Genomic DNA, 22,654 nt, shown 5'->3' on the forward strand with positions numbered 1-22,654 from the left:
GTTACAAAATGTTCAGGCAGAGGCTCGGAATTACTATTCCGAGTCCGAGACCTCATCACGTCAAGCGGCCCAAAATCAGGCCAAAGAGAAGGCCGCACCTAGCGAAAGCGCTAAAAGCGGCCCCAACGAACCTGAAATCGTTGAAAATGTTGTCGAGATGGAAGATCTCGACGCAAATGCAAACGAGGGTGCTTCTACTACGGGAAGCACCGTCAAATCAGTTCATGGCGAGGAGCCCACCCCCCCTACCCCTCTGAAGCAAGACATCCCGTCTACGGCTTCAAAGGCTAAAATTCCACCTATTGTTGTCCGACAGAAGGACAAATGGGTGCCACTGTTGAAACTGACGACTAGAGAGAACATCAAGTTCTCGAAAGCCGTCAATTTACATGACGGGATAAAAGTTCAGCCGGAGTCTCCTGACGACTATCGGCGGCTGGCAAGGCTTTTGGTGAGGGAAAAAATCCCTCACCATACTTACTCGCTCCCCGAAGAGCGGCAACTACGTGCCGTCATCAGGGGAGTGCCAGAGCACCTGGCAACTTCCGATGTGCGTGAGGAGCTTGAATCAAAAGGCTTTGACCTCACCAGCGTCACGCGCATGAAGCGCGCTGGCAAACCTATGCCTCTGGTCCTCGTCTTGCTGGACAGGGATCAGAAGCATATCTTTGAGGTCAAAGACCTCTTGTGCGTGAAGGTTCAGGTCGAACCCCAACACGCGAAAACTTCGGTGGGTCAATGCCACCGTTGTCAACGCTTTGGACACTGCCAACGCAACTGCTTGGCAGTGCCCATCTGCGTTAAATGCGCTGGCAGGCACTTAACCAGTGCCTGCAAAAAGACCAAGGCTGACCCCCCGAAGTGCAATAATTGCAAGGGGGCTCACACAGCCAATTACCGTGGCTGCCCCGCGTACCCAAAGGTACAAAAGAAGGGGCAGACCACAACAAGGAAACCAGCCTCCTCAGGGAGACCTGCGGGGTCTGGACGCGTCCAGGAGGGGGTCAGCTTTGCAAAAGCTGCATCTAAGGGCGCAAGTACTGCAAGTACTTCTGCAAAGCCCACCTCCCCTCGACCTGTACCCTCACCTCAGACTCAGGGGGTCTCAGACATCTGTGCCGCACTGGACCAGATGAAAAAGTTATTCGTCAAATTCCCCGTGTTACAGACAATGTTCACGGTGAATACAAGCGTGATGACCGGAACTGCCAATGTCTAGACAACCAACGTTGCCTAGATCTCTGAAGATAGTTTTTTGGAATGCCAATGGCATTCGAACAAAGAAGCTGGACTTCGAAAACTTCCTCATTGAAAACAACATAGATGTGGCTCTAGTCCAAGAGACACATCTAAGGAACGAATCCATTGTCATTCCAAATTACAGATTCTTTCACAGAGAACGTGTTGGACGTGCTGGAGGGGGAGTCGGCATTTTTGCCAAGCGATCCCTGCAGTGTGTCCAATACGGCATTGACAGTGCTCGGTTGCACGGTACTGAGGCCGTGGGGGTCGAAATTCAACTGAGAAGGGGTTGTCACAGAATAATCTCGGTTTACAACCCTCCGAACATTCGTCTACTCCCAGAATCTCTGGATGAACTGCTGATGGGAAGCAACATTCCGACAATTGCTGCTGGCGACTTCAATGCCAAGCACAGACCTTGGAGCAGAGCCACAAATCGAAACGGCCAAGCGCTCCATGCGCATGTTGACAGACATGAATATCTCGTGCTGGGACCAGATGAGCCTACGTACTATCGCGGGCAGACTAGGCCTGACGTACTAGACATCGCGCTTCTCAGAAACGTCACTCTGACCAGTGAAATTTACGTTCTGTCGGAACTGGATTCTGATCATAATCCAGTAATCCTGGTACTGGGCGATGATCTTCCTCCCCCTGAATATCGCGTGAGATCTAAGACGGACTGGGATGTCTTCACAGCCCAGCTCGAAGAGATGCGCGCCCCTCCTGAGGTACTAGACTCTCCCGACGAACTCGACGCGGCAGTTGAGCGTTTCGAGCTTTCCGTGAATGATGCGTTTCGAGCGGCCACCTCCAGGGAGGAGTGTCCGCTGAAGAGCTACAACGAGTTTCCCCCTCGTATCAAAGCCTTGATACGAGAGAGAAACCGCCTGAGAAGGCTCTACCAGCGAACCCTTTTCCCAGGGGACAAAACAGCGGCGAACAGGATGGCCAATCGTGTCAAACAGGCCATCAATGAACACCGAAACGAAAGGTGGGAAGAGCTCTTGGAATCCTTCGAACCTGGGAGTGACGAGCTTTGGCGAGTCACTCGTAGGCTCAGGGGGAAGAAGACTGCTCTCTCACCCATTCACGGAGAGCGCGGAGTGTGCTACTCCCCCGCCGACAAGGCGTTAGCCTTTGCAGACACGATGGAACGTCAGTTTCAACTTAACGTTGACGACGACGACGACATCGACCGCGATATGCTGCTGGAAGACCGGGTTCACCGACTTCTCAGGGAGGATGACGACGACGACATCCGTCCAGCTTCTATGGAGGAGCTGAAGGGTCTCATCAAGGCTGCGAAAGCAAAGAAGGCTCCGGGAGCCGATTCAATAACTAACAAGTTGTTGAAGAGACTCCCGGAAAACAGCGTTGAATTCTTGCTGAGTCTCATCAACAGTTCGTTGGCCCTCAGACACTTCCCTAGAAGGTGGAAGCATGCGATCGTCGTCATGCTCCCGAAACAGGGTCAGAACCAGCTGTTCCCGCAGAACTATCGCCCGATCAGTCTACTCTCGTCGGCGGCTAAGCTGGCTGAAAGAGTCGTACTGCAAAGACTCAACGAAGAAGTTGAGGACCGAAATGTTCTGCCTAATGAACAATTCGGCTTCAGGAGAGATCACTCCACTGAACTACAGGCTCTAAGGTTGGTCGAGAACACCATCAGCGAGCTGAATATCAACAAAAAAGTACATATAGTACTTTTAGATATTTCAAAGGCCTTCGACCGAGTATGGCACGAAGGCCTTATACATAAGCTAAACGCGCTCGACCTACCTCGGGGCCTGGTCCGGTGGATCGGATCTTTCCTGAGAGGCAGAACCTTTCAGGTTAGAGTAGAGGGCTCTCTGTCTGACAACAGAGAGATCCTCGCTGGAGTGCCACAGGGGGCCGTGCTCTCTCCGACGTTGTACTCACTCTATACAAGCGACCTGCCCAGGTCCGATAGAGTGAAGATATCCCTGTACGCCGATGACACGGCTCTACTCTCGTCTTCCATGGGGCGTGAGCTCGGCGTCGTCTACATGCAACGTGCATTGGACGACCTCGAGCGCTGGTACCTCGAATGGAAGATCCGAGTAAACCCGGAAAAGACTCAGGCGATAACCATGGGGAGATTACTATCTTCTCCGGCCAGAAAAGTGAGAGTCTCTGGAAGGGAGATTGACTGGCAAGCGCGGGTAAAGTACCTCGGCCTTTTAATAGACCGTAGGCTCACTTGGAACCCGCACATCATGTACGTTAAGTCCAAGATCGAGGGTCGGATCGCCGGTCTGTACCCTCTGATCAACAGAAAATCCAAGATGAGTCTTAAAAACAAAATTATGATCTACAACTCGATGTTCAAGCCTGTCATCATGTACGCTTCAGGCGTCTGGGGACAAGCGGCTCCGTCCAACATTTCCATTTTGGAAAGGTTACAAAATAAGCTAATTAGGATGATTGTGAATGCTCCTTGGTTCGTGCGGAATGAAGCCATCCGCAGAGATTTGCAGCTGCCTTCCATTCGGCAGTCCATTCAGTCGAGGAATGAGAGAGTTTTCGAAAAAACGGAAACTCACGAAAACCCGTTAGTTAGGGAAGCCACAGATTATGCTGTAGACGACCCCTCCCGATATAGAAGGCCCCGACACTCTGTCGAATGAGGCCCTCATGTCCCCCGTTAAAGGATGAATAACTTTTTCATCCATCCCACCCCAGCCAGGTAGGGGTATCCCGTGAAGGGCGGCACTGATGTCTAAGGACTTCATGCCGCCATCCATCAGTTATGTACCCATTGGCCCATCTCAAGGCCAATGATCAGCCGAAAGGGTAGGGGAGCTGGTCTCCAAATCCTGAATGAACTGAAGATGATCGTCTCATTTTGTCTTCAATCGAGGACCGCCTGCCCGGTTCTGACGATGCCCAATAGGCTGAAACAGCTGTATACCGGTGGCTCTAAAATTGAAATCAATATGGGAATGATCAAAGAGTATGTATATATATATATATATATATATATATATATATATATATATATAAAGTGGATAATCTTAGCGACTGGAGAAATGTACTGCAAAATGGATTAACGGGGTCTCTCAGTCATTTTTTTACGTATCGTCTTGATATAATGTACTTTCGGTTTAACCGGAAATGAACCCAACTTTCGATTTTTAAATAGATCATCCTATATAGTTTTACTTATCTTAATCGAGAATGACATTCTCAATCCAACAATACTTCACTTGTCAATATCTGACAAATAAAATCATTTTTATTCCAATTTTTATTTTTTAATCTAGAATGTCATGGGTTGTGTAAATCGCTTCATTCTTGATCAAGTAACATGAGAAAACTACGACTTTGAAGCTTATGACTTTCACAGTCGTTTTAACTCTTTCAAGTCCGAGAAAATCGATGCAAAAAAGGCATAGCAGTACAACATTTTTCAAGTTACTTGAAAATACATTTTTTTTTTGTAAATCATTTTATTATGTTTGGAGAATCCGAAAAATAATTTTACGAAAAATACATTTCATTTATTAACAAAAAAAATAGTGGGTTATTTCAAACACCACCGTACTATAAAGTATATTATTACTTATGATAGTTTTGAAAACAAGTTTTGGTTTTTGATGAACATAATGGAATTTTACACACAGAACACTCCCAATTTGTTCTCACTTCGTTTTTTGAACGTTTTTTGACACGCATTATTATTTTTTTTGAAGATGAATACCTACTTCCTATTCTCTGACAAAACTTCGTATTTTACAATGACGGCAAGAACTTCGTGAAATTTTGTGGAATCCTTTTAGTGCACTAATAGAGTGAATCATTAAATCAGCGTGACGTGCCGTATCGCCTTGATTACAATATTTTATACTTAGGAAAATAAAAAAATCATATTTTCCTATTTACGATGAGTTACCCCATGGAATTTGGTAGAAAACCATTTGCTGATGTGTACTAACAGGGTGACTTCTCAAATTAGCGTCACCTGCTGTACAAACTCTGATACGAATTTTTATTGGTGGGAGAATAAAAAAGTCATATTTTCCAATCTACGATGAGTACCTCCATGAAATTTTGTGAAAGACAATTCGGAGGGGTGTGCTAACAAGGTGAATCATCAAGTTAGCGTGACATGCCGTACGGACTACTATACGAATTTTTATTGTTTGAAAAATAAAAAATTCGTATTTTCCAATCTACGATAAGTACCCCCATAAAATTTTGTGACAGACCATATAGAGGGGTGTGCTACCAGGGCGAATCATCAAATCAGCGTGACATACCGTACGGACTGCGATACGAATTTTTATTATTCGAAAAATACAAAATTCGTATTTTCCAATCTACGATGAGAACCCCCATGAAATTTCGTGACAGACGAATAAGAGGTGTGTGCTAACAGGGTGGATCATCAAATCAGTGTGACATGTCGTACGGACTGCGATACGAATTGGAAAATATGACTTTTTTATTCCCCCACCAATAAAAATTCGTATCAGAGTTCGTACAGCAGGTGACGCTAATTTGAGGAGTCACCCTGTTAGTACATATCAGCAAATGGTTTTCTACCAAATTCCATGGGGTTACTCATCGTAAATAGGAAAATATGATTTTTTTATTTTCCTAAGTATAAAATATTGTAATCAAGGCGATACGGCACGTCACGCTGATTTAATGATTCACTCTATTAGTGTACTAAAAGGTATTCCACAAAATTTCACGAGGTTCTTGCCGTTATTTGTAAAATACGAAGTTTTGTCAGAGAATAGGAAATAGGTATTCATCTTCAAAAAAAATAATAATGCGTGTCAAAATCGGTACTGTCAATACGCTTCCTATGCTTACTCAATACGGTTATGAATAATTATCAGTGACAAATTTCATTTCAAGTTCTCTTTGTATATACGTTTAGAAAATGTTTCTTGATTTCTTCGGCTCATTTGTATGATATCGCCCAATTAAATACCAGCCTTAGATTTATGAGAAACTTGGCAACACTGCTTACAATATCTCCTCTATCCCAACATCGACAGTCAGCACGTCAGAAACTGTGGATGGAAAAGCGTGGCTAACTTCACACTAATCATTTGTGCCACCATCGGTCGATACAATAAGTAGCTTTTATTTGGTCAAATTTATCTACGAAATTCATATTTTTGTTGTACTCCGTTACCATAACAGGATACGTCACTTCTGATCTTGTACCGTCTCTATTTTTTCTCGTCAATTGGGTTGTTTCACGGGGGTCAAGATAATTTGACAGCAGATGAAGACATCTTTTATCACGCCATTTTACAGCTGATAAACCATTACTGCTTTGCCACCTGTCACATTCACCGCGTTGCATAGCCTTGTCAGCTACAAACTTTGGTAAATTTATTCTTTTGGTATTGACAGTTCCGCAGGCATAGATATTTTCTTTCAGGAGGTATTACATCAGCTTCACCGAAAAAAAAATTGTCGAAATATAGTCGGTAGGTTTTTTTTACCTTCCAATTTGGCAGCTAATTTTTGGACCACTGAAAAACCTAAATTTTTTTTAACGTCAGCTCCAGTTTAACCAGCGTAAATGTTGAAATCCCAGCAATATCCAGTTTGGTCAGCCAACACCCATACTTTATAACCCCTTTCCATTGGTTTTTTGTGTAAATATTGTTTGAGTGTTGACCGTCCTTTGAATTTAATCATCGACTCATCAATCGCTACATTTTGGTGAAGATTCAAGCATTCCTGGAAACATGTCTTGAGCATTTCTATGACGGGTGTAACCTTATACAGTTTATCGTATTGTTCGGTACCTTGTGAAGGCATTACACTATTATCATTCAGATGAATGTTACTGAGAAGCCACCCAAACTTGTGCATAGTCATTAGTTTTGGAATGAATGAATCATGCAAATCGAAAGATGTGCTCCAGTGGTCTCGATAACTGGGGTATTGTTTCATACCCATTAGCATGTTTATTCCTATGAATGCTTTCATTTCTCGTATGTCAGTTGCTACATATGTTTTTCCAGTTTTCAGATATTCTTGTTGCGCATACAAATTAGTTTGGAATACCAAATGGTTGAAAATGTCATCAGTCAATAAAAGATTGAATAGATCAAATGGTTCATGTATATCAAGGTCTTTGATAAACCGAGGTATACCACAATTGTCACTTACAAACTCTCCAGGTGGAGGAATATTATATTCATGTTTTTCCCATTCCGATTTTTTTGGAAGAATGAGAGCCAGCCTCGCCAAAGGAATGAGATCTTCAGGTTCCCATTCACCGTCGGAATTTTCAGGGGATGAGGAGAGAAAATGTTCGTCTTGTATTTCATAAAATACATTTTCATCATCAACATTTTCGTTCATCTCTGCATAATTGTCATTATACGAATGACTATCTGACGGTAGAGATGCACAATCTCCATCCAAATTGTCAAGTTCAGCGTATAAATCCTGCAGAGACATGTCTACTAAATTGAACGACAATTCTTCCGCTTTAGGTCTATCCATCTCGTGAAGTACGGTGGGACAAATTTTGTACCTACAGAATTTTACCAAAATTACTATTCTTTCTTTTCCAATTTTTATGAAATTTTTTACTCACCACCTTCTGTAATAGTACCCAAAACGATTCCAATCAGCACTTTATTAGAATAGTGATGGATATTTGACTCAATTCAACAAATAAACTGTCGAAAATACTGGACACGTTACCACTTGATTTTTCACGTTTGTACGGCTGCAAAATTGACACATACACATACAACTATAGCCAATACAAGCATTAAATCGCGATGGGATGCTCCTTAAATCGACGGCCCTATCTATGGGAATGGTTTGAGTTGGTGGTACAAAATTTGTCCCAACATACATTTAGTTCATGAAATTCGGTGGGTGAAATGTTCGCCCAGCGGACTTGAAAGAGTTAAGAATTATATCACAGTAGCAAATATGAATTTTTCCAGTTAACTTGATTTTTTTAAATACAAAGGGGGTGGCTCGTCGGCTTTTTGTTAAAAATCATTTTCTTACGAATAATTTGATGCCAAACTTCCACTTTATTTTCTTCATTTTTCTGTATAATTGCAAGAAACGATCATACCTAATAACAAATAATACGTATTCGGTATACTTATGCACTACGTCCTGTTATTCTAGTTATCCGTGACGAACAATTGAAGCTGTTGCTAAGACTACCTCAACAAATAGGCTAATGAATATGATGTCACTTCTAAAAATGTATTTCTTGTGCAGTTTATAATTAGATATGAGTAGATGAACAAAGAGACCACGAGCGCAAAATCCCATGTATTTTCTTATGGAGCTAAACTTTTTGCAATTTTTGGTTCAAACAGGAGTGGGGGAAACGTGTGACGTCATCGACGCAGGATGGAACGAGTATCGTAGCGATTCAAGCGTGGAACTCCGCCTAACCTATCAGCTCCCTTAGTACTCCGCCCTCGGCCCCCTTGGGATTCCGCATCAGCACTCAAGCCCCCTTGTCACGTGATTTCAATTAAAAAAAGTTTATAGTTATGAGATTCGAACCTGGATAGCATTCAAAAGTTGCAATTTAATTTGATCATGCGGAAACATTCGTTTAACTTTCAGTTCGATATTTTCAATTTCCAATTTAACTTCCGTTTTCGGTGTTAGTGCAGCAGGAGTCTCTTCTATTTTGAAACAGTTGCTATCATCTCCAGCTCTTACTAATCGAATGGTATGTTTACCGTAGGAAACACACTGATAATCGTTGAAGATATTCAAAAAATGCTTGATGGGTATGAGCATGTTGAATGTTAGATGAGTTGTGTTGATGACGCCTGTATTGTTGGGAAAAGTCCAACCGGAGGTGGCCAAGTGTTTGATATCTTCGTGTAGATGAGAAAGCCTCTAACAGTACTAACAATTCCAAGTTCACGAACTGCTTCCAATTCCTTACCACTCTGCTCATAACTAGCAGATTGAAACATGAAAGCACCAGCATTTTTTACGAATGACACCTTACCGTCCCCTTTAGTCTTCTCAACTTTTCCACTAATGAACAGCAGACTATCGTACAAAGCATCGTAGGCATCAGATTGATTGATGTTGATTTCAATAACATCGTTGTTGCGAAAAGATTTGACATATGGATAGTAGGTCCGACATTCTACCTTTTGTATGGACTCATCGATTTGCGGTTTTCGAAAAATGTTGAACACTTGATTGGACAACATGATAACCAAGAGATTCCAGAAACAATTTATTTTCCGTTGTCAATAGTTGTCGACTAGTGAAGGTCTTGGTGAAGACTGACTTGGGGTATGGAGGTGTATTATTTTTATAGATAGTCAGCACCATACTTCCGCTTCAATTCCAAACGAATTATTATTTCTTCGTTTCGGAAATCAATGAGCCTAGAATGTTAGTCGAGCGCTCACAGCGTGATATTGTTTATTTCGTCTCTATGTGCAATAGGTAGGTAAATGGGGTGATTAGGTGTTTCGTCAATTGCATACCCCGGATCAACAAATTCGTATATCGTATGAGTCGGTGTGTCGTTGTAGAAGGCTCCAAACGTAATGTTGCTATCTATGTGTATGTTGCGTACTTTAATGATATCCACAGGTAGATCGGATTCGTGATGTAAGTTTGGTTTGAGAAGAGTAGATGAAAACCCCAGTATGTGAGCCAAGCTATTTGCAGATCGGAAATCAATCGAGTGCTTCAGACAGAATATTGCACTTTTCAGCGTATTATTATTCGGTTTCAGATGAAAAAATCCTCAGGGTTTTCCTTGAACGTTTTAGGCGTGATGTATTTGTTTATTAATTCTTCAATGTCACCAATTTCGTAAGATCCAACAGGTATATAGTTGCTTTTCTGTTAAGTTTTGTCAACGTTTTCATAGTTGTAGAATTTCGTACCTTCTTCAATGTTGGGTTGAGACTGTTGAGAATGAGACTGTTGTACGAATGGAAACTGAGCAAAGCCAAAGTATATTCAGAATCAGAATCTAATCGAATGGGTGGATTGAAATCGATGGAGAGCGTCGAAGAACGACTCGTTAGCGTTAATATCATAGACATGACTGACATAATGTCAGTATGACATCTCCTTAAATAATGATTGAAACAACAACAACAACATTTTACATAAAAATCATTTATTTCTACAATAATAACATTCTATTCGCGAACTCACAGGACCATAATACATTGCTTTTTGTAGCGATGACGCAGCTGATGTAGGTGGTGGTACCTCATGTCGGTAATGGATGAAACATGGTAAACGAATCTGCAAAGCAAATCGATGTTGGTAGTCCTTTGGTAATTTATGCCAAACATCCAATAATTCCCAAGGTTTAGCATTCTCAATCAAATAGTCGATCGATAAAGTTTTCAATTCAGCATCGGTTAAATCTCGCAAAGATTTATCTCCAACCACTTTTGCAGACAGTATGGAGCAGAAACTGTAGGCACAGATGTCCGCAATTACTCTGGTCAAAATTTTGATACTGATCATTGTTATATGTAATCGTAATACCCCCTCCAAAATATCTGACCAATTCCATTGGAGGTTTGAGATTACCGAAACTATCAAAATATTGTACAGCATTGCCATTTTTAATGTAAGCTACCCAATGAGTGCCTTTATTCAATCGAGAATCCAAGTTCAATACAGCACTTTCTCGCAGTCGAGGACCACGAGTTGGCAACGTGTCGCGCATAAAGACTCCACGAAAATGTGGAATTCTCAGTTGACGAGCACATTTTTGAATTTCCGAATCGTATAATGCTCTATGGGGTAGCTTCAGTAGAAGTTTTTTTGCTTTTTCAAGTAAAGACCTCGCCCTTTGCGTTGATGTTGTTTCTTTAGGAACAGACCAAATCCTCGAGGTGTTTTGCGTAGGTACAAACCGGAACCTAAATGTTCCATAGCTTTATTGTGACGTTGATCTTCTTCAAGTTTCTTTTTGGCATTTTTAGCATCTATTACGGTTTTTGCGATAGCGCCTGCTCCACCTGCCAACAAACCCAAAGCTAAAAGGGCAGCGAATATAGGTATGAGGGGAAGGATTCCTCCAGATTTTGCTTAGAATGGTATTATCCTAGGTATCCGTATGTTTTTACGTCCTCCAGCTTGACTCAATGCCATTTTAGCAGCTGGCAAAGCTGAAGCACTAGATTTCTTAATATTGGTAGGATGTGGCTTCCAATTTTTAGTAATTTTTTGAAGCATATTACGTCGAAAGGACAACCCCATGCCGAGCTTACGTTTCGCTTTCATTGTTGTAGTTACGAGTCAAGCTGCAGCTTTTTCATCAAATCTAGCGTCTTTCGATTTAACGCGTTCCCAAGCTCTATTTTCCAACACTTGATCTGCTTTATGACGGTCTTCTAATGAGTCGCTTTGAGAGTACGCGATATCGTGATCTTTACAATATTCGTCCAAAGGATTTACACCGGTGTCACCGCGTTCCAATCTCTTTTTCAATTTGGTGCCTGGTCCGCAAAACTGATAACCAGGTAGATGTAATTCGAACGGGAGCTTATTGATAATCGAATTGACGACACCTGCACCGGAGTAAGTCAAAATTGAGAATGATTGGGTGATGTTTTTATTTATAACCGTAGTGCACTCATTATCCAGCATCACATCATGAAAGTCGTTCAATAAGACAAGACATTACCTATTGAAAATGTAGACTTTTTGAATGAAGTCAACAATAGTAGTGTAGTTGGGAAGCATGGTATATTATTACCCAATTCGTTTCGTGCAATAATTTGTGGGCCGAGTGGTTGTGGAAAGACAAACGCTATCTTAACATTGCTATTCCACCCGAATGGCGCCAAATTTGAAAATATCTACGTATATTCAAAATCATTGTATCAACCTAAATATCAAGTGGTTCAAGAAATTTTCAGTAAAGGCAAGGGGTTGGGATATTATACGTTCAGGGAAAATGAGGATATCATAAGCCCTCACGAAGCCAAATCAAATTCCATATTAATTTTCGATGATGTCGCATGTGATGGCCAACAGAAAATTCGCGAATATTATTCTGTATGTAGGCATAAGAACATTGACGCCACTTATCTTTGTCAGACATATTCAAAAATCCCCAAACAATTGATACGAGACAATTGCAATATGATTGTACTTTTCAAACAGGATGAAATTAATTTGAAACATGTATTCGATGAACACGTCTCTCCCGTCATGTCTTTCGATGAATTCAAGAGAATGTGTGCCGAATGTTGGCAACATCGATATGGAACCGTTGTAATAATGAAAGATTTCGATAAGAATGGTGGACGTTATCGTCAAGGATTTGACAAATATATAAGTATACACAGTGCGTGATGTAGTATCATTCACCATCATGAAACCGTTGAGCAAAGAAGTTGATGTTATTCGAAAGAATAAAATCAACGAAATTGCACGCATCATTCAAAAAAAATATTTGGCTCTGAAATTGGGCAAATCCGAAGAAGATGAGTCATTGCAAAGATTTTTCAAACCTCTGTCTATTCCATTGAGGAAAATAGCTAATAAAACAGCAACACAGTCAGCTAGTACCCCATTGAAAACCGAGGCAAAAACCGAAGTCAAACAAGAGACAGTGGAAGAGACTGAAACGACTCCATTCCAATCCCTCGTACATGTTGCAGGTACAGATGAGGATGACGATGATGATGATGAAAACGTCATTAGTGGGTATGCAGAAGACGAACAAGACGACAACGTTGCGTCAGGCATAAATGAACAAGTTTTAGAAGAATATATCGATCAATATCCGATAATGTCTCAACCGTACATTAAAAAAACATTGGGGAAATGACAAGGAAATCGACAAAGTATACGGTCCCATATATGATGGGGTATCTTCAAAATGGTTCCTAGGCCAAAAGGAAATCGATTTTGACAAGCGTAGCGGATACATAAAATTGGCTGGTTATCACTGGAAAGGAACACACGGTATATATGAACTGTTATTTCTCGACATGCCAGAAAATTATAACACTGAGGATTTGAATGTATACAAGAAGATTTTGAATTTATCGAGCGCTCACAAGAATCCGGCTGGGCATCTAAAAGGCACATAGAGATACAAGTACACCAACATAATCAAACCGTTGTTTCCTACAGCAGGAAATCGTCGTAAAACTGGTACTGGGTTTTTTCAACCTAAAACACCTCTTACTACTACTACTGCAATGACATCATGTCTACCCAAAACGTCACCTCTTGCAATGACATTCAATACGAAACCCATTGAATACATTTATTGGGACGATCCCAACGAGCTATGCGAACGTCTCAAATTATTGCTAGCCTCTCGAGATGCAGGAAATACTTCACACAACAATGAAATCATTGCCATTTTGAATGAACTCAAAGAGGCAAAAATAATTCTATAAGATACACTACGTTCCCCAATACATTATCATTTTCAAAATGGTTATCGATAAGTTTGGACGTAGCGACAACAACAGAAAGCAAAAATTGCCAACGCCCTTTGGAGGATATTTGTTGCATTATACCTCAGATGGTAATATTCATTGTGGTGATGTGAAATTGTGTCATGTGAAGAGCCCCACCACTGATTACGATGTTGCTAATAAAAAGTATGTGGATGGAACCGATAATGAACTTGCTTCATTTATATATCAACTAGCTAAGAAACACGAAAAATAAATGATCCAAGTAAATGAAAAATTAACCAAATTTCAAGGTGATATCTCCAAAGAAATTACCGAAATAAATTCGAAGGTACAATCTACCATCAAGGAAATCAAAAAGATACAAAATAAAGTTCAAGCAAAACCATCAGTCGTCATGACTTCCAAAGACAAGATTCAACTTGTCAACGAACTACATAAACCAATTAGAAAAAATTATCCTCGACGCCGTACAGTTATCAAAGGAATAGATGATTTATGGCAGATGGACTTGGCTGAGATGAGATCGTTTGCTCACCAAAATTCTAGTCGTCATAGATTGTTTTTCGAAATTTGTGTGGACTCGACCACTGAAATCAAAAACGGGAGAGGAAATTACGAAAACGTTTGCAGATATCTTGACACATACGAAACGTTGTCCAAAAAATTTACAAACCGATCAAGGTAAAGAATTTTACAACAATAAGTTTCAAACTTTGATAAAAAAACATGGAATAAATCACTACAATACGTACAGCATCACTAAGGCTTCTATGGCTGAACGTATCATTAGAACGTTAAAAGAAAGACTTTTCAAATATTTCAGTCTGAATGGCACCTACAAATGGTTGAATGTCTTGCCTGAAATCACAAAATCCTACAATGATACGCGACACTCGAAGACGGGCATACAACCTTCGAAAATCACCAAAACTAACGAAAAACAAATTCTCAAATCAACATACACCTATCTGAAAATAGCTGGACCGAGAAAATTCAAAGTCGGTGATGTTGTACGAATCAGTAAGGCGAAACACGTTTTTGAAAAAGGCTATACGCCCAATTGGACTACGGAATTATTCAAAATTATCAAAGCCAATATTACCAACACCGCCACCTTCATGCTAGAAGATATGCAGGGTGCACCTATTAGGGGTGCTTTTCATGGAGAAGAATTACAAAAAACTGCAAATCCTGATATATATCTCGTTGAAAAAGTCTTGAGGAAGAAAGATAAAAAAATGTACGTAAAATGGCTGGGTTTGGATAACAAACACAACAGTTGGATCGAAAATGTCGATTTTGTATAGAATCTTATGGAAAACAAGCACACTGACAATGTATTGGGAGGGCCTTTTGTGAAGAAATATTTGTGTGTTTAACAAACGCACAATATCTGAAACGGACCACGTGATCTGAAGCTATAAGAGCGCATGCAAACACAGATGGATATTCAGTTTGGAAATGTCTCTCGATAGTGGTTACGGTAGTGAAGTTGAAGTAATGTTCGACAGTGATGGTGAAGATTACAATGGAGCAATACGAAATGGCTGCTCGAAACGAACATCAATTGATGTTGATGGCATTCCCCATGTCATCTTATGAAATTCGATGTGGCCTAAGTCCATGCAGAGACTTCAGCCCATGCATAATTTTGAAGCAGCAGTTCTCCATTCGTTCCATCAATTTGACAAGTTATGAATGGGCGACCCTCATCGACATCCTGCAACAAATAAAGGGAAATTTCTTTGAATCACAAATCGATGGATATGTAGACGAATATGATCCAATTACAACACGTTGCGGGGATTACATTTACGTCACACAGTACATCGAAAGTAATACCAAACAAGTTTCCATTTCCAAGGACACCACGAACATGGAGCTGTTTCAACGAGATGTAAACGAGATCCTGAATACTCACCTTGGTGTACTATCTGACCGTATTGCTATGCTGGATGCTTTGAACTTTTGTGATTATTATCGAGGTGTTTTCAATATAATAAAATCATGGTTACGTGAGAATAAAACTAATTTAACTTTAGAAGAAATCATAGAAGGTTTTTGTCAAGCCTCAGCTTTAGATAGTCTGTATGCTAATGCTTTACGTGAATATTTATTTCATTATAAACAAAAAATAGTGTATGATTTATGTAATAAATGAGAAAATGTTGTAACATTTGTTTCATTTAATGTATAAGGTGAAAAAAAATCAGCTTTAAAAAGTTATTTAATGGAATGAAACACCAAAATTTCAATGTATATTTTATTCAAATTTTATCAACGTGTGTGTACAACAATAAATAAGTATACAAAATTTCAATATATTTCATTCAAATTATATCAACGTGTACATGTACAATAATAAATACAAAAACTGAAATACTCAAACATATTTCTGTTTGCAGTCAATTCTTGAAAAGTTGGTGGTCTCCTACCGCTGTTGGAAATTCTTAGAATTACACATACCTATCAGTCATATTCAAACAAGGACAAATTTTTTCGATAAATCACATCAATAGAAATAAAATCCAAATGATAACCTTATTTCAAGCTATAGTGCCCCCAAGGTAAAGTGTCGGATGATTTGGAGATTAATTTTCGTTTATCGTCGTGTGGACTCAAGCCTATTTTCACCTGCTTGATACTGCTCACATATTTTTTCTTTAAAATTTCTGAGACAATCGATATAATCTTTGAAATCAATTTTATTTGTGACTACATTATATCGAATTCCCTTTGATTTTTTGATAACTTTTCCACCCTGCACTTTGTAAGTGTACATTTTGGAATGTAACCCTGCAAAGTGCGTGATAATTTTACCATTTGCTTCATCTTTCATTAACCCAGAATTTTTTTTATTCACAAGTGGAATTTGAAACTTATTATCGGGCGAATAATCGGAAGTATCAAATTTTGATACGTTATTTTTTATGAGTTCTGAATAGACATCTTCACACGTTATTTCGTAGATGGAGCTGTATCTGTATACATTAACTTGCAATTTTCTTTACCTAGAGTGGGCACCATGAAATCGTAATGGAAATCAAACATGCATGTTTTTGAAATGTCTTAAATTGCCATTCCGATGTACAGAGGTTTATTGAAAACAAGTTCAGTCTTTTTCAATTCAATAGCCACCAAGTCTGTATCGAAAACGGTTCGACTCTGAAATCGAGGGCTCGCAATTAAATTTTTGGCGCCATAACGACCGTTCCAGGAATTCACAAGTTTGACCACCCTGTGTAATCGAATGTTTACCATCGTTTTCCCAAAAATAGCATTTACCATTAGTTTATATAGATTTTTGCCAAATGAACTGGTGGCTGCAGCCCTTAGACGAGTATTCAACTCGATGTAGGGACGCAGCCATGCAGATTGTTTGAATTTCACAACCCGATGAATTTTGGTTAGAATCAAACCGTTTTTCAATGCTTGTTTCAAGTTGCGATAATGCAAAATATATTTGTTTTTATTATACAGGGTACCCATTAATGTTTTTTTGTTTGGAATTTGGTGGTGCTTGATGCTCTGGACAAAACGGAAAATCTTTATGTGAATCATGTAATCTCTCAGGGTATTCCAAATCAACTTCCAATATGTAGCCTTTTGAAGCATTGTCAGGAATTTCAGTCACATCTTTGTCAAAATGTTCCACCCACTGAAAACCGTCGTAAGGTAAAAATTCTGACATTGCCCACCCATATAAATTATTGACGTCTAAATATAAAAGATATTTTGAAGGTTTTTTGGGATTGTATGCTTCCATATATTTATTATTTGCTTCAGAATATCTATTTGAACAAACCGATATTCCGCCCCTTATCCTCTTTTCTACAAACATAATCATGTCAATGTCTTTTGAAATTTGTAATTTACACTCCGTATACTTCAACATGGCATCCCACGTGTACCCAGGCATAGTATAATACCATGCGGTTGCCATGCTTTTTTGACGAAAATTTTCAAAAACGTCTGCCAGTAATAAAATATCTGTTTTCAAATATAGATCCGCGTACGATCCCAAATTTGTAATTTCGAATGATTCCCAAACATTTTGTGCGTGAGCATATTTCTCTTCAGTTATGTATTCATTATTCAATTTATTATAGAATTCTTCTCGTGATGGTAACTCGGTGATGTTCAATTATTCCATGCTATCTACATAATCATATGGAAATACCCTTTTCCTGGTGAGAAGAGCGAATTTCTCATCATCTAAATGATTAAATTCTTTTTTTTTATTTCCAAATCATTTTGATCCAATGTGGATACTAATTCATCCAACGACGTTCCCATGAATTGAAAAGAATCTATAAATCGAAATTTAATTTTAGTTTCAGCATCCTTATGTGTAAAGGAAGTGTATTTTTCTTTATTTGAGGGAAGTATGCTCACACAGCCTTTTTTTGCGATATCTCTGATAATGAAGTGACTGTCGTATCTCGAAAGATTATGAAAAGTAATGGGTACCACGAATAATTTTCGAAAGTTGACTTTACAGGGGGCTTGGTGCGCAAAACCGCGGAACGCCCCCGTATAGTGATCGTGATCGTACACGATAACATCTTTGGGGGCGAACGGTTTTTCGCAAATATGACAAGTCGTTGCAGCACCGATATTATTCAAAGGCAATGTCATCGGCTCAATATTCTTAATTTTAGATTCAACAAATTTTGCAATATCAGACTACTCATCGGCAAACCATTTCATACAGTCTTCACCTCGATAGCTTTTGAAATGGAAGAGAGATGAGTATTTTGTAGTTTTGTTAGATATGCTTTCGTTACATTTTTCCAACAGTGACTCGAAATCAGCAAAAAGTATAAACGGACATTTTTGTTTATAAACATAATTTCGAAATTCTACATAATCGTATGTAGGAAAGGAAATTTCACAATCATTCACTTTTTCGCACAAAACAGTATGATCATTTAATTTTTGCTGACTTGAAAAATAATTTAGACATCTATCACAAAAAAACTTTTGACCTCTATGAATTTAATTTCAGTCTCGTCATCGTCATTAATGGGTGGAACCTCATAATCGTTCAATTTTGGAAAATATTTGTTTTGAATTAATAACAAATTAACATGTCTGTCTCGTTTTGTTGTCGTGAGTCTGGCAGGTACTACTACAAAAAATGATTTTTCCTTTGCTTGATTCAATTCCAAAGAGTAAACGTTTACAGAAATATCATTAAGTTTTTCAAATTTGGAAATTTGATGTAAATACATTGGAGTATTCAGCCCTGTAGTATTCAAAACTGAAGAATAGTGTGGATATTTTGACACCCTCTGTGGATCTTTTGCTACAGGATACAAGGCGCTAATAATACTCCAAAAGGAGCACATTTCGTCATTGTTTTGTACATTAATGCATGCCTGCTTCCTTGCGATTTCTTGCGGCAGTGGAATGAAAGAAGAACCGTTACCAATCACATTTTTATTAATTGCTACTTCCAAAAAAAGAATTTTACTCAAAGCCCACCCCGACAATTGTTCTTCAAATTCGCCTAATTTATTCAATATAACATCCACAGCGTTTTCATTGTACCAAGCAGCCAAGTCCGTACTTGAATCGATAACTTTATTTGGCGTACTGAAATATTTGCGATCAACAATTTCCCCATCATTTGATTTTTTAATAAAATCCCCTGATAAAGTAAAATTAACTTTGAGGCATGACATTTGTTTCAAAATTTTGGAAATCTCACGTTTGAATAATGAAAAAGCATCGTCTAGAAACTTTTTAGGATCTTTATGAGTTAAATTGATGATTACCCCCGTTGTTACTCTACTATTAACATTTTACCACTTCACCCTGGTGCTTCGTTGTTTCAAACCCGAGCCTATACGTTTATTATTCATCATTTTTATAATCACTTTGAAGCGTTTCAATTCCCCAATTTGTGTAATTATTTTCTCTTTTCCCCAACCGAAAATTAAATTTTTTTCATAGCTCAAACGCATTTCTTTATATGTTTATTAATAAATTGTATAGCTTGTTTGACAATATGATCCGAATAATTATCTTTGATGTGTAAAATGTATTTATCAATTACCGACTTGATTTTTGGAAAATCGACCATTTGGATTTTATTTATTGACATGACTCACCGATATTTTGTTCACAAATGAAATTCTAGGTGTGATGAGTCGGTTTTGGAAGCTGCAGAGAATTGAATTTCGTTCTGTGGACACTGTTGAGATGGTTCTGGAAGCTGCTGTAATTTGAAACTCGTTCTGGAAAGATTGCTAAGTTGGATTTGGATGTAGTTGTTGAGATGACTGAACTGATACTGCACACGTTGATGTAGTGTTCTGAAATAAATTTGATTTTCAATTCAAATATACACCAGAGAATAATAAAATTCAAGAGTGGGGGTAATGTGTTTCATGGAGTGATTGTGAAAAATGAGCGAGCTACAGTTATACTTAAAAAAATCAACTGTCATTCAAAACAACGAATTTAAAACACATATTCTGCAAGTACTAAACACATAAAAAATATTGAAAACACTTCTTTATGCGGATCATATCTATGAATGAGAAACTTTTTGAGTCGAACAAAAAATATAGTATACAACCACAAACTCTATACATTGAACAAAGAAAAAATGCAGTAGTAACCTTAATTTCGTACAATTTCAAGTGAAACAACACGACAGCGTATTTTCCTGATACAAAATTCTTCTAAATGGGGGTGATACTCCTCCGTCACTCGGTGTGGTAACAAATTGTTGTTGTTGTTTCCTCTCCACGACTGAACTTGAATCCACCTGCGAGAAACCAAAGATAAAAAAACAATGTTTCAAATTATACGAACACTCACTCAATAAACGACAACATGAATGAAAGTTATTCGTAACTTACTATGCGTTTTATTCAACTAGAAAGTTGCTCACAAAATGAGCTTCTGTTTACTACATAATAAATGTGTATATAAACAAGATATGGCATTGTCGAAGGCAAGTAGATAAAATACGAGAAAAACTCTTATTCACCTTGGATGATTCTCGAGTAAAATTCATAATCACGTTTTCCGGTTCTGAGGCTGCCATCTAACATCAAAACAAATTGTGCGGTACAATAATTACACTGTAAGAGATAATATTCGAGAAAAATGGATGTCAGCAATTACCGGTTCTTATCTTTTATTCATTATTAAAGATTGAGAAATATCAGTAATTGTTATTCCTTATCTTTTGATGTATGTAGGATAAAAATAGTAGTCCAGGGTTGGCTTGAGGAATACGTAAATACCTCTAAACCGTTTTGTATTACAAAATAATTGAAAAAAATGTCAATCATCAAAAACTATGTATAGAAAAACACTCAAGTATATTATTCTGATAAAAATTTTGGAAAATCAATGATAATTCAACAACAACTCTCACGACCTTAGAATTAAATTACATTTGAATAAACTCTTTTGTGAAAAAGTCAAAAACGTATAAAAAATCTTGCAATAAAAATTCATAAAGTGAACATGAAAAGCACTTACTTTCAGATAAAATCGTTGCAATTGTCACTAGTATCACTGATATAACTAACTCATCATTTCGCCTCGCAGGAGGTATTTATAGGAAAATAAGTGATGACATATTTCAAAACAAAACAAAGAGCCTTTGTTCCGTCGCTTTGAGAACTGCATATCTCTGGGTGATGATTCAGCATTGACAGTGATCAATGTCACCTTGGGTAAGAATAGGAAAATAGGTGATGACATATTATGCAATCAAACAAAGAGCCCTTGTTTCGTCACTTTGAGCCACGTGTCTGGCTTTATCGATAAGTGATAGCGATAATTCTGCATACCTATATTATATATTTCTACCAACTTGGAATGAAACAACATTTACTTAATAAAAATTTTCATTTTTTTTCATTAAATTTCATAATTGTTGTACAACTCTAATCAAAATTTTTTCTCTAGCCTTGTTGCGTATTCTGGAACAAAATCAACAGTGTTTTTTTTAAATGACGAAGATCTTGAAATATCTTTTTCAATTCACATTTGAATGGTGTATTCTTTGGAATTGCGCCTGCACAAATACCCTCATTGACTGATATCGAACGAATCGATTTCCATTTGTTTACACTAGCCTTCACGCATATTTCTTTGGAATTTCACCCCACATTCGGTACGTTCACATATTGAACAGAAATTATTGTGGTCGGAAGTACAAAATTTGTTTTTCAGCATCGTTGATGACGTATTCTACACTCTGAGGCTGGAACACTTTGTCTTGAATGTGTAAATTATTCAACTGCTTGAGAATCATTTTCTTTTCCTCATATAATTGAATATCATTACTTATTTGTTGGACATTGTTTACCAACGACGTACGGAACATCGTTTTCTTTTGAAACTATGCAAAACAACGTATGTTGAAATGTCATTGTCGAATACTTCGCTCCCCCATTGCCCGCACGTTGAGTCCACATAGCTTAACCTCTCGACACTTTTGGATCTCCTCTTTCTCTTGATGATGCTAACTTGGTTAACAAAGATACGAGACCTAGTGCCTTTTGGCATGTTGGAATGCTAGACTTCTGTTGAACCGACATGTTTTTCCTTAAATGGTATATTTTGACGCACCCTGTTCACTTCGACGTCATGTTTGTTTTCAATGATGTATTTTGAGACACCCCGTATACAATGACGGATCGCAGGTTAAGTTGTCATATTTTTTCTTAAATCTGATTCATTATTAATAATATATCACTTTCGCGCTTCCAATTTTCATCGAGTCGTTTACGAATAATTCCAAAACCGGCAACGCTACATTGCCCCATAAACAATGATTTATTGTACAACTGGCAACGCCGAACCTGCCATGCTGGCATGTATTGACATTTGACAGATGCAGTCTTATGAGTCTAGTGTTCACAGTGTCCTTCTTCAACCAATAGTTACTTCAGCTAGTGACTCATAGATGACTGTGTGTTCTATAACTTAATTTTCAAACCGGCAACGCTACATTA

General features: G+C 38.6%; 1 protein-coding gene across 3 annotated transcripts in view; it reads left to right on the forward strand.

Moving 5' to 3' along the window:
- Positions 1 to 22,654, forward strand: part of LOC111513229 (uncharacterized) — a 241,047-nt gene that overhangs the window by 156,286 nt on the left and 62,107 nt on the right. The gene's annotated exons all lie outside the window — the stretch shown is intronic.

Source organism: Leptinotarsa decemlineata, unplaced genomic scaffold (genome assembly GCF_025532065.1).
Source record: "Leptinotarsa decemlineata unplaced genomic scaffold, Ldec_3_MD MMD2_tig00003902_RagTag_RagTag, whole genome shotgun sequence".
Classification (NCBI taxonomy): Eukaryota; Metazoa; Arthropoda; class Insecta; order Coleoptera; family Chrysomelidae; genus Leptinotarsa; species Leptinotarsa decemlineata.